The 9,905-nt window shown below is 52.0% G+C and overlaps 2 non-coding genes across 2 annotated transcripts; one reads left to right on the top strand and one right to left on the bottom strand.

Moving 5' to 3' along the window:
* The first annotated feature begins 5,409 nt into the window (after window positions 1–5,409).
* LOC122894762 lies at window positions 5,410–5,573 on the top strand. The gene has a single exon (XR_006381832.1). It is a non-coding gene; the product is annotated as a U1 spliceosomal RNA (small nuclear RNA).
* Window positions 5,574–9,200: 3,627 nt separating this feature from the next.
* Window positions 9,201–9,290, bottom strand: TRNAY-GUA. Its single transcript is given in 2 exon segments — window positions 9,201–9,236; window positions 9,254–9,290. It is a non-coding gene; the product is annotated as a tRNA-Tyr (tRNA).
* Between the last annotated feature and the right edge of the window lie 615 nt (window positions 9,291–9,905).

Here is a 9,905-nt window from a genome sequence, read left to right as displayed (position 1 = left end):
GGCCTGTTGATTGTGAAACTGTTTGCTGCCCTGTTTCTGTATTGGCCTCTTCTCAAGCCCCCTCTTCATCATCCCGTTCAGATAACCACCCATTTCATTTGGTCCTTGCACTCTCCTCGGGTACTATAATGGATTTCCAGTTGCCTGGGTAGATAATCTCCACCGTGGTACCACTGGCAATTCAAATCAACATGGTCCAAACCCAACTCAGCATCTTCCACCCCATTTCTATACCTCAGCCAGCAGCTATTTTGACCTTTGATTGCTGCTCATGTCCCTTTCTCCATCCTTATAACTACTATAGGCTTGAATTTTGGTTGACTCCTTCCTCAACCCCTCCCTGAGCCCTCAATTCCCAAAGCCCTAGGGATCGCTTAGTAACCGCTCTCATGAAAATCCCATCTCCCCACCCTTCACCTTGACTGCTGATGTAGGCTTCTAATTGACAGCCTCATTTACTTTTGTTCCCTTTCCAGTCTGTGCCACTCTCTACTGGCAGAGTAACCCTGTCCAACACAGCTTTGGTCTAGATAATTTCCTTCCTAAAAAGTTCTAATAGTTTGGGGCATTTGGGTGGCTCAGTTAAGCATCTGCTTTTATCTTAGGTCATGATCCCAGAGTCCTGGGATGGAACCCTTTGTCAGGCTCCCTGCTCAGTGGAGAGCCCAATTCTCCCTCTCCCTCTGCCCCTCCCTGCTCTGATCATGCTCACTCTCGCACTCGCTCTCTCTCTCTTTCTCTCTCTCTCTCTGTCTCTCTTGATCTCACTCTTGCTGTCACTCTATCTCAAATAACTAAATAAAATCTTTTTTTTAAGTCCTAATAGTTCACCTTTACCTGCTGATCTGTTCATCTCATCTTGCAGTATTCTTGGCTCTCCACAATGCTTCCCTACATCATGCCAAACTGATATCCCTATACATATCCAACACAATTTGCTGATTCAAGAGTATGCCCCAGGGGGAAAAAAAGAAGTATGTGTCATTCCTTCCATTACTAGGCCTTTGTTTATGCTGTATCTTGGAGCTCCCTCTCCTACTATAAATTCCATTATCCAAACCCTATCTATCCTTCAAGATCCATTTGCAAGCAACAGATAGGTCAGTAACTAGACAGAATGACATTTTAGGCTACCTTTCAGCCATGAGATGCTGCAATATTGGGAACTCGCTCTGTACCTTTTCCACAATGCCTTTTCAGACTCTCCCTCTACATGGGTATTTTTCTCTGCTTTGAACTTTTACGGGATCATGTACCACTCACATGCCATGGATTTCTCTGGTTTTCAATCGTTCCACCCAACTTTCTTGAGAAGTAAATACTCTCCCTGAGTCACAGCGATGTCAAGGACATACCTGTTGAAGAACCCATTTTCTCTTTTCTGGGACTCATGGGCCTCCTCAGGGATATGCCCTTGCAGAATGTTAATTCTGCTCCACAAAAGTTGGGTCATTATTTACTGATTCCAATAAACTTAAACTCAAGAGTTAGGGATTCTAAGGAGCTGGCTATGGTCCTAGGACCTACAAAAGGACAAATAAACTCAGAGAATTGCCAGATGAGACTGCCATTTTGGAGTGGGGAGCTTTGGGTGCAGATGATGAGCAAGCAAAGAAAGGTAGGAGTATATAGCAGAGAGACTTTCCTTGACTCCCTTGTCAAAAACTTTAAGTCCTCTACTAAGCTAAGCAAAATAAGTCAATCAGAGGAAGACAATTATCATATGATCTCTCTGGTATGAGGAATTTGAGAGACAGGGCAAAGAGTTGTGGGGGGAGGGGAGGGAAAAATGAAATGAGATGGGACCTGGGAGGGAGACAAACCATAAGAGACTCTTAATCTCAGGAAACAAACTGAGGATTACTAAAGGGGAGGGGGATGGGGTAGGGTGGATGATGGACATTGGGGAGGTTATGTGCTGTGGTGAGTGCTGTGAATTATGTAAGGCTCATGATTCACAGACCTGTACCCCAGAAACAAATAATACATTATATGTTAATTTTAAAAAGTTTTTAAAATAGGGGCGCCTGGGTGGCTCAGTGGATTAAGCCGCTGCCTTCGGCTCAGGTCATGATCTCAGTGTCCTGGGATCGAGCCCCGCATTGGGCTCTTTGCTTGGTGGGAGCCTGCTTCTCTCTCTCTCTCTCTGCCTGACTCTCCGCCTGCTTGTGATCTTTCTCTCTGTCAAATAAATAAAATAAAATAATCTTTTAAAAAAAAAAAGTTTTTAAAATAAAACTTTAGGGGCACCTAGGTGGTTCAGTGGGTTAAAGCCTCTGCCTTCAGCTCGGGTCATGATCCCAGGGTCCTGGGATCTAGTCCTGCATTGGGTTCTGTGTTCTGCAGGGAGCCTGCTTCCCCCACCCCCTGGCCTGCCTCCCCCCACCCCACCCCCCGCCTGCCTCTCTGCCTACTTGTGATCTCTGTCTGTCAAATAAATAAATAAAATCTTTAATAAAAATAAAAAATAAAACTTTAAGCCCTCAAACCCAGTCCCTTCTCTGCATCCCAACTCCTCTATCCCTTAACCACTTTTTTTCCCTCTTCTACTTCATATTGCTTGTTTGCTTGCTTCTCTCTCCTTGTTCCATTCTGTATTGGTGCACAAAAACACCACTCTAAAACTTGAGAGCTTTGAAACAATAACTGCCATCAATTTGGATCGCAAATATGCAATTTGGGCAGGCATTACTCTGCTCCCTGATGTTTGGAGTCTCAGTTTGAGATTGAAACAGCTGGGGACTAGCTATGCACCTCTCTTTCTATGCATCTTTCTCCGCAAAGCCTCTGGCTTCTTCACAACATGGTAGCCGCAAAGTAATCAGCCTTCTTCCATGGTATCTCAAGTCTCCCAGACAGGGTTCCCAGAGACCCAAATGGAAGTGGTAAAATTTCTTCTGATCCAGGCTGAGAATTCCCTGAACAATATTTTTGCCACATTGGCTGGGTCAAGCAAGTCACTACATTCCAGTTTCCAGGGGAAGAAATAAACCGATCTCTCAATGGACAGAGTAGCAGAGATTTTTTAAAAAGTTAACAGTTTACATGGGACGCCTGGGTGGCTCAGTTGGTTAAGCAGCTGCCTTCGGCTCAGGTCATGATCCCAGCGTCCTGGGATCGAGTCCCACATCAGGCTCCTTGCTCAGCAGGGAGCCTGCTTCTCCCTCTGCCTCTGCCTGCCTCTCTGTCTGCCTGTGCTCGCTCTCCTTCTCTCTCTGACAAATAAATAAATAAAATCTTAAAAAAAAAAATTAACAGTTTACAAACTAAAAAATTGTGTTTGACTCACCATCTAAAGGCAAAATGAGAGTGCGTCACCTAGGTGGCTCAGTCAGTTAAACTTCCAACTCTTGGTCCCAGATCAGGTGTTGATCTGAGGGTCCAGAGTTCAGGCTCAAGTGTTAGGCTCCACACCACGCATGGAGTCTACTTAAAAAAACAGAAACAGTTAAACAGATTAACTGGAATGTTTCAGAAACTGTGAATTGGCTAGAAAACAGAAGAGTATACTTATAGTATACTTACAATTTTTCAAGTGTTTTGGAATACTTTCTGTTTTAGCAGCATTAAGTACTTGAATAATGCATAATTTGTTGAGTGGATGAAGTTTGCACTTTGTCCTGGTTTCAAGGTTAACTTTTTTTTTCTTGACTTTTTTCGACCTTAGGGCGTTTGAAGGTTTGTTTTGGTTTTTGGTTTTTTGAGGGGTTTCTTTATGTTTTTTGTTTGTTTTTTAGAGAGGTGGGGATGAACAGAGGGAGACATAGAAGGAGAATTTCAAGCAGGCTCTACACGGGCAAGCCAAACTTGGGGCTAGATCCCACCACCTGAGATCATTACCCGAGTGGAAATCAAGAGTCAGCAGCTTAAACCATTGACCCAGGCGCCCCTCCGTTTGGTTTTACTAAACTCACTTGTGTACGTTGAAGAAGTTCAGACGTTAAAGTAGATTCTGACAGGTTACTCAGGAAGATGCCATGAAAAAATAATCCTTGTTGGGGCGCCTGGGTGGCTCAGCGGGTTAAAACCTCTGCCTTCGGCTCGGGTCATGATCCCAGAGTTCTGGGATCGAGCCCCGGGTCGGGCTCTCTGCTCAGCGGGGAGCTTGCTTCCTGCGCTCGCTCTCTCTCTCTCTCTCTCTCTCTCTGCCTGCCTCTCCGCCTACTTGTGATTTCTGTCAAATAAATAAATAAAATCTTTAAAAATAAAATCCTTGTTAAGTTGGCTGGGGGACATCTTACTACTTAAGTGCTTAAGGGGAGAGTGTAACTGAACCCAAGTCCATTTGCCTGGTGCATACAAAGGCAATCACTGAAACATCAGGTTTGCTGTAAAGCAAGGGCTTATTTGAGAGGCAGCCAAAGGAGGAGAATGGAGAGCAAGCCACCAATCTGCTTGCCTGAAGGGGGAAGGAACAAGTTTTTTTTATAACCATAGGGGCTGCATTACATACATATTGATGAAAAGAGCAGAGAAAGTTATGATTAGGTATGAGGAAAGATGGAGCAGGTGCATTTAGCAAGTGCATGTATAACATACTTTCTGTGTTCACTTAGGAGGGAGACTTAACATCAGAAAAAAGCAAAATTCAGCCCCTTTCATCAGGAGATTATCACAGGCCATGCAGAAGGGGCTATGGGCATGCTCCAAGAGCTGGTATAAACTGGATGGGGACTTGGGTTGATTATCGTGGGTTAACAATATGGGTTGGAGGCTAGAGAACCATACAGTTGACCTTGAATCCAGGCTTCTGCAGAGACAGCAGAATTGTTAGTGGGGTTAGAAAAGACACTAAAACTGATGAGGAAACCGTTCTCTGAAAAACAAGCTTTAAATTTTCTCCTAGCTTCAACCTCATTAATCTTACAGGGCACACTTTCAGGATGGGAAAGTCCGCATAATAAACGTCAAGTGAGGATGAGTTCAGAGGAACTGGCTAAAACAAAATATACTTTCGATATATTTTCTCTTTCGGTAAGGTGGGGTCACTCTGTAATTGGGCCCTCAACTGCTCAGAGCTGAGAGACCAGTCTTCTAGAGTCACCGCTCCGGGTGCGGACATCCCTCGCACCCACACCGGGCCCTCCTCCCCGCCCCGCAGGCATCCGGGGCCTCGGCGGCAACCAGACATCCACTGTCCCACGGCAGGGGACAGGGCTCGGGGACGTCACGACAAGGGCGTGGCGTATGCAGAGGAGCAGGCGCGCAGAGGCTGCCGGGCCCTCCCCGCCCGAGCCCGCCGGTCCCGCGTGGGGCCCGACGAAGGCGCCCGCCGTGCTGCGCGGGTGGGCGAGGGGGCGGCGGGGATGGTGCGGGGGGCGCGGGGCGCGGGGGCGGCGGGAGGGAAGTGACCGTGTGTAAGGGGCGGGTGGGGCGCGAGGGTGTTTGGGGGGTCGCGAGAAGCAACTCATACTTACCTGGCAGGGGAGATACCATGATCACGAAGGTGGTTTTCCCAGGGCGAGGCTTATCCATTGCACTCCGGATGTGCTGACCCCTGCGATTTCCCCAAATGTGGGAAACTCGACTGCATAATTTGTGGTAGTGGGGGACTGCGTTCGCGCTTTCCCCTGGTTTTTCTCGTCTTTCAAAAAAAGGGTTTCTGCATTCTTTATTCTCGCTGTGCCTACGCATGGTAGCTGTGCCAGCGGCAGCTTGCGGTGCCTTTTTTCATGCGTGATGTGCTCCAGCGAAGTGTGCCTTTGGTTCCGGTGGCTTTTTCTTTCTCCCGTCTTGTCAGTGTACTTGAAGTGCGTTGTTGTTCGGCCAGCAAGGAAAGCCGTTTTCAAAAGAACGGAATTCTTCTCTATTCCTAATGGAAAAAGCCCCTTTTCAACGTTACTTTCTGTCCTACTCTGCTTTGCGGAGTTATTTGCAAGGATTTGTCACCTTTGTTCCTGTGGCCCATCGCCCAGCGATTTCAGCATCCTCTGGTCCCCTGGGCGCATGGTGGAGAAATGCCCCGTCCTAGGGGTTCTTGAGTGGTGCAAGGAGTGAAGCGTCAGGTCAGACTCTTGCTTTCAGTTCAGGTCATGATTTCAGGGTTTCCGTGGAGCCTAAGGTTCTCCGTCTCCCCCGAACAAGGAGGCAGCATCTGAGGCCTCACCTTGGCCCCATCTACCGATCATAATCAGCAGTTTTGTTTTTGTTTTTGTTTTTTTTTTTTAAATATTTTATTTATTTATTTGACAGAAAGAGATCACAAGTAGACAGAGAGGCAGGCAGAGAGAGAGGGAGAGGGAAGCAGGCTCCCTGCCGAGCAGAGAGCTCGATGTGGGACTCGATCCCAGGACCCTGAGATCATGACCTGAGCCGAAGGCAGCGGCTTAACCCACTGAGCCACCCAGGCGTCCCATAATCAGCAGTTTTAACAAGAGTCCCATTCGGTTCTAGAGGCATTAAAGTTTGGGAAGCACTGATCTAACATAGTATATATTTTACTTTTCTAATTTTACCCTCCTGGGATGTAAGTCCCCCAGGGCTGGGATTCTGGTCTATTTTGTTGACGCTCCAAGCGCACTTGCCTAGACTAGGCCATGGCCATATAATAGGCTTTCAACATATTGAATGAATTCACTTACTGATCTCAGGCTTTAAAAAAAAAAAAAAAAAAAAAAAAAGTGGATTCCAAGCGGGTTCTGGATTCCAGCTCTGAGTCCAGGTAAGATGACCAACACTCTCCTTCCTACAGAGAAATCACAGAGTTGGAAGCACTCCCTGTCTCGTTTCATCAGTAGTACCTCTGAACATCATTTGCCGGAGCCCCTAAAAACGCTATACAGAACAGTCCCTGGGCTCAGGGAGAGGATCCTCTAGTCTACACCCTCAGCATCCAATCTAGCCTCCTTCAGCCCCTTCTCCCCCGAGAGAAGAATGGGATCATTCTACAGACATCAGAGAGAGGTAAGTCAGGGGTTAGCACCTTATATCTGTCACATGCCTGCCTCTCTTGTTCATCCATTGCTTCACCCTGGATCAAACAGTAGGGGACACGGACTTTATTTCTATCTTTTTGGGGTCTCCACAGGACCTGAAAATTAAATGGACATAAAACAGAATAACAGGAGGCGGGACTGGGTGACTCAGTCCACAGAGTGTGTGCCTTCAGCTCAGGTCATGATCCCAGGGCCCTGGATTGAGTTCTCCGTCCGGCTCCTTGTTCGATGGGGAGCCTGCTTCTCCCTCTGCCTGCCAGCTTGTGCTCTCTCTACGTCAAATAAGTAAAATCTTAAGGCATTAAAACAACAACAACAACAACAACAACAAAACGGAGTAAGAGGAGGCAAGCGTACAGATTTTTACATGGACATAGGAGACCACGTAGTAAAATGGAGACCCAAAGAGGTCACCCAAAGGTGACCTTGGAGGCTGGGGTTTCTCTGTGGCTTCAAAGCAATCACATCTTCCCGAAGGTCTTCACCTGTTGGGCTTCCCTGGCGGGCCCTCCTGAGCCCGTGGAAAGTATGGCTCAGTCCATCTCAGTTAGCAGTGGCACAGTGGGACTGAGACTGGGTTGGGGAGAGAACCAAGAGGAGCCTGCCAGGAGAGGAAGACGTGTGGGGAAACACAGTCTTCAGTCTGAGAGGCAGAAGCAATGGCGAAAAGGAGCCCGTGGGCTCCGAGGTCAGGGATGGCAGTGGCTGGGTCCCCAAGGCTCCCAAGGGCCACACTCCACACTTGGAGTCCCATTGGAGTCCCCTCTGGGATGCACTCCACCTGTACTTGGAGACTCTGGAGTCTCCTTCCTGCACGAAGGAGGAGAACAGGGAGGACCATTCCCTGGAGTTCTCTGCACCCACACTCTTCCCCCCAGCAACCTGGCTCTGGCTCCAAGGTGAAGCCCATGTTCTCCGCGGTGCCCTCTGGCTGGGCCTCAGGATCTGGCTCTTGAGGCCCTGCCAATCTAGCCTGCAGGCCCCGCGCTAAGTCAGCCGGCTGCTCAGAACCCGCAAGATGGCCAAGCAGGTGAACGTGTGTGTGTGCGCCTGTCCACGCTGGCAGCTGCCCACGCCCCACCCCACCCCTACCCCACTCTCCTGCGCCCTGCCTTCAGCCCTCATTGCCCGGACTCTCTCGGGCTCTGTCTGAGCTCTAAGTCTGCGCTGTGGCCGCCGATCTCACTCCTCCCCCCATCCCTTCCTACAGGTGGAGACCCCTGCGGTCAGTGGCCAGAAAGCGGACAGGATGGAAATATCTCATCTGTTTCTACTTCCCTCCATCAGGTGTAGCCAGAGAATCGGAGAATGGTGTGTGTGTGTGGGGGGGGGGGGGGTTACCGCACTCCCAGCGCAGTAGGGAGGAGGCTTGTACCGAGTGCGAGCAGGCCGCGCTCCTTCAGCGGGAGCACCTGCCTCCCACCCGCCCCACACACCACCCCCGCCCCACCCGACGCCGCCGGGGCTACAGAGCAGGTGCAAAGGCGCGGGAAAACGGAAGTGTACCGGACCGCACCCCGTCCTCACACGGACGGAGCCCTGAAGGCGCCTCCGACGTTCTCAGCCACACCGGCCAGGCCCATGGAGGCCCCTGCTGCCCTTCGCTCCTGCCAACGTCAGCCTCGAAGCAAGCGCACGACCGGCGATGGCTTGGAAAACCTCGGGGTGACAGTTCTGTCCCACGAGCAGAGTAAGCGGGTCCGCGAAGAGGCTCTTCTGGCGCCGTTAAGTCTGGATGTTTCTACACCACCTGAAAGACAGGGAAGGAGACAGACAGACAGACAGACAGACGGCGGCTGGGAGAGACAAGCGGTGACCATCCCCGGAGGCCGGGCAGGAGACGGCCCCAGCTCGAGAGGGACAGTTGTCCTGAAGGAAGCCGCGGTGCTCCCTGCCCCAGGGGAGGACCCGTCCGCTTGTCAGCCGCGCGGGCTGGCGGGAGGCAGACCCTCTCGGGCCACCTGCTGGTGCGGAGCCAGAGTCGCGGGGGAAAAACCAGTGCCGAGGGCGTGGGGCCGGGCGGCGCCGAGCCGAGGCTGCAGCCGCGCGGACCCGGAGAGCCGCAGGGCACGTGGCGGCCCACGGCCCCAGGAAGGCCCGGGGTGCTCCCGGGGCGGCGGCACACCCGCAGCCGAGGAGGCGGGGGTCCCGAAGGGCTTCCGGCCTCGGGCTGGGAGGGCGAGGCCGCCGGGGGGGCCGCCGGCGGGCCTGGGCCGGGCGCGAGGGGGCGGTGGCTTCCCCGACGGCGCAAAAGCGTCGGTCGCGTCCTTCGAGCCGGAGTCGAACCAGCGACCTAAGGATGTCCACGCCTCTCCGGCCTACAGTCCTCCGCTCTGCCTGCTGAGCTATCGAAGGCTGCGCTCTGGCGGGCCTGGGGCCGGGCTTTTTCTCGAAACGACGGAGGCCACGGCGCGGCCGTGCGGGACGTCCAGCGGGCCCTGACGCGCTCCGAAGCCATCCCAGAGAAGAGCCGAGTCCCCGCGGCCGCAGCGCCCGTTCCGCGCGGGGCAGCGAGTCCCCTGCGCTCGGCGGCCGCCCGGGGCGGGCGTGGGGGGCAGCATCCCGGGCACGGCGGCCGAGACGCCTGGGCGCGTGCTCTCCCCCCGTGGCCTCAGGTGCCCTCCCGGCGCCCCCTTCTACAGGTGGGGCCACCAGGGTCCGTGGCCCGGGAGCGGGAAAGAGGGGGAGGAGGGGTGTTGGCGAACCCCACGCGCGGGCTGGGCGACCAAGGCCTTGCGGAGCGGAGGAGGAGACGCCCCGGATTGCGCACCAGGTAGACGGCTTCGCTGGTTTGTGGGCGCCTTCAGGCCAAAATAACCCTTGGGCCAAAATGACGCTTGGTGGTGGTGGTGCGGCAGATGATGCCGTCGTTCGCAGCCAAGATCATCGCGTTCGGATTCCGCAGGTCTCCTAATTTTCCTGCTTTCACCCTTGCAGCCAGATTTTTTTTTTTTTCTTTCTTAATTTAAT

The sequence above is a fragment of the Neovison vison genome, chromosome 13, assembly GCF_020171115.1.
Source record: "Neovison vison isolate M4711 chromosome 13, ASM_NN_V1, whole genome shotgun sequence".
Lineage (NCBI taxonomy): Eukaryota > Metazoa > Chordata > Mammalia > Carnivora > Mustelidae > Neogale > Neogale vison.
This window is presented reverse-complemented; position numbering and strand designations above follow the sequence as displayed.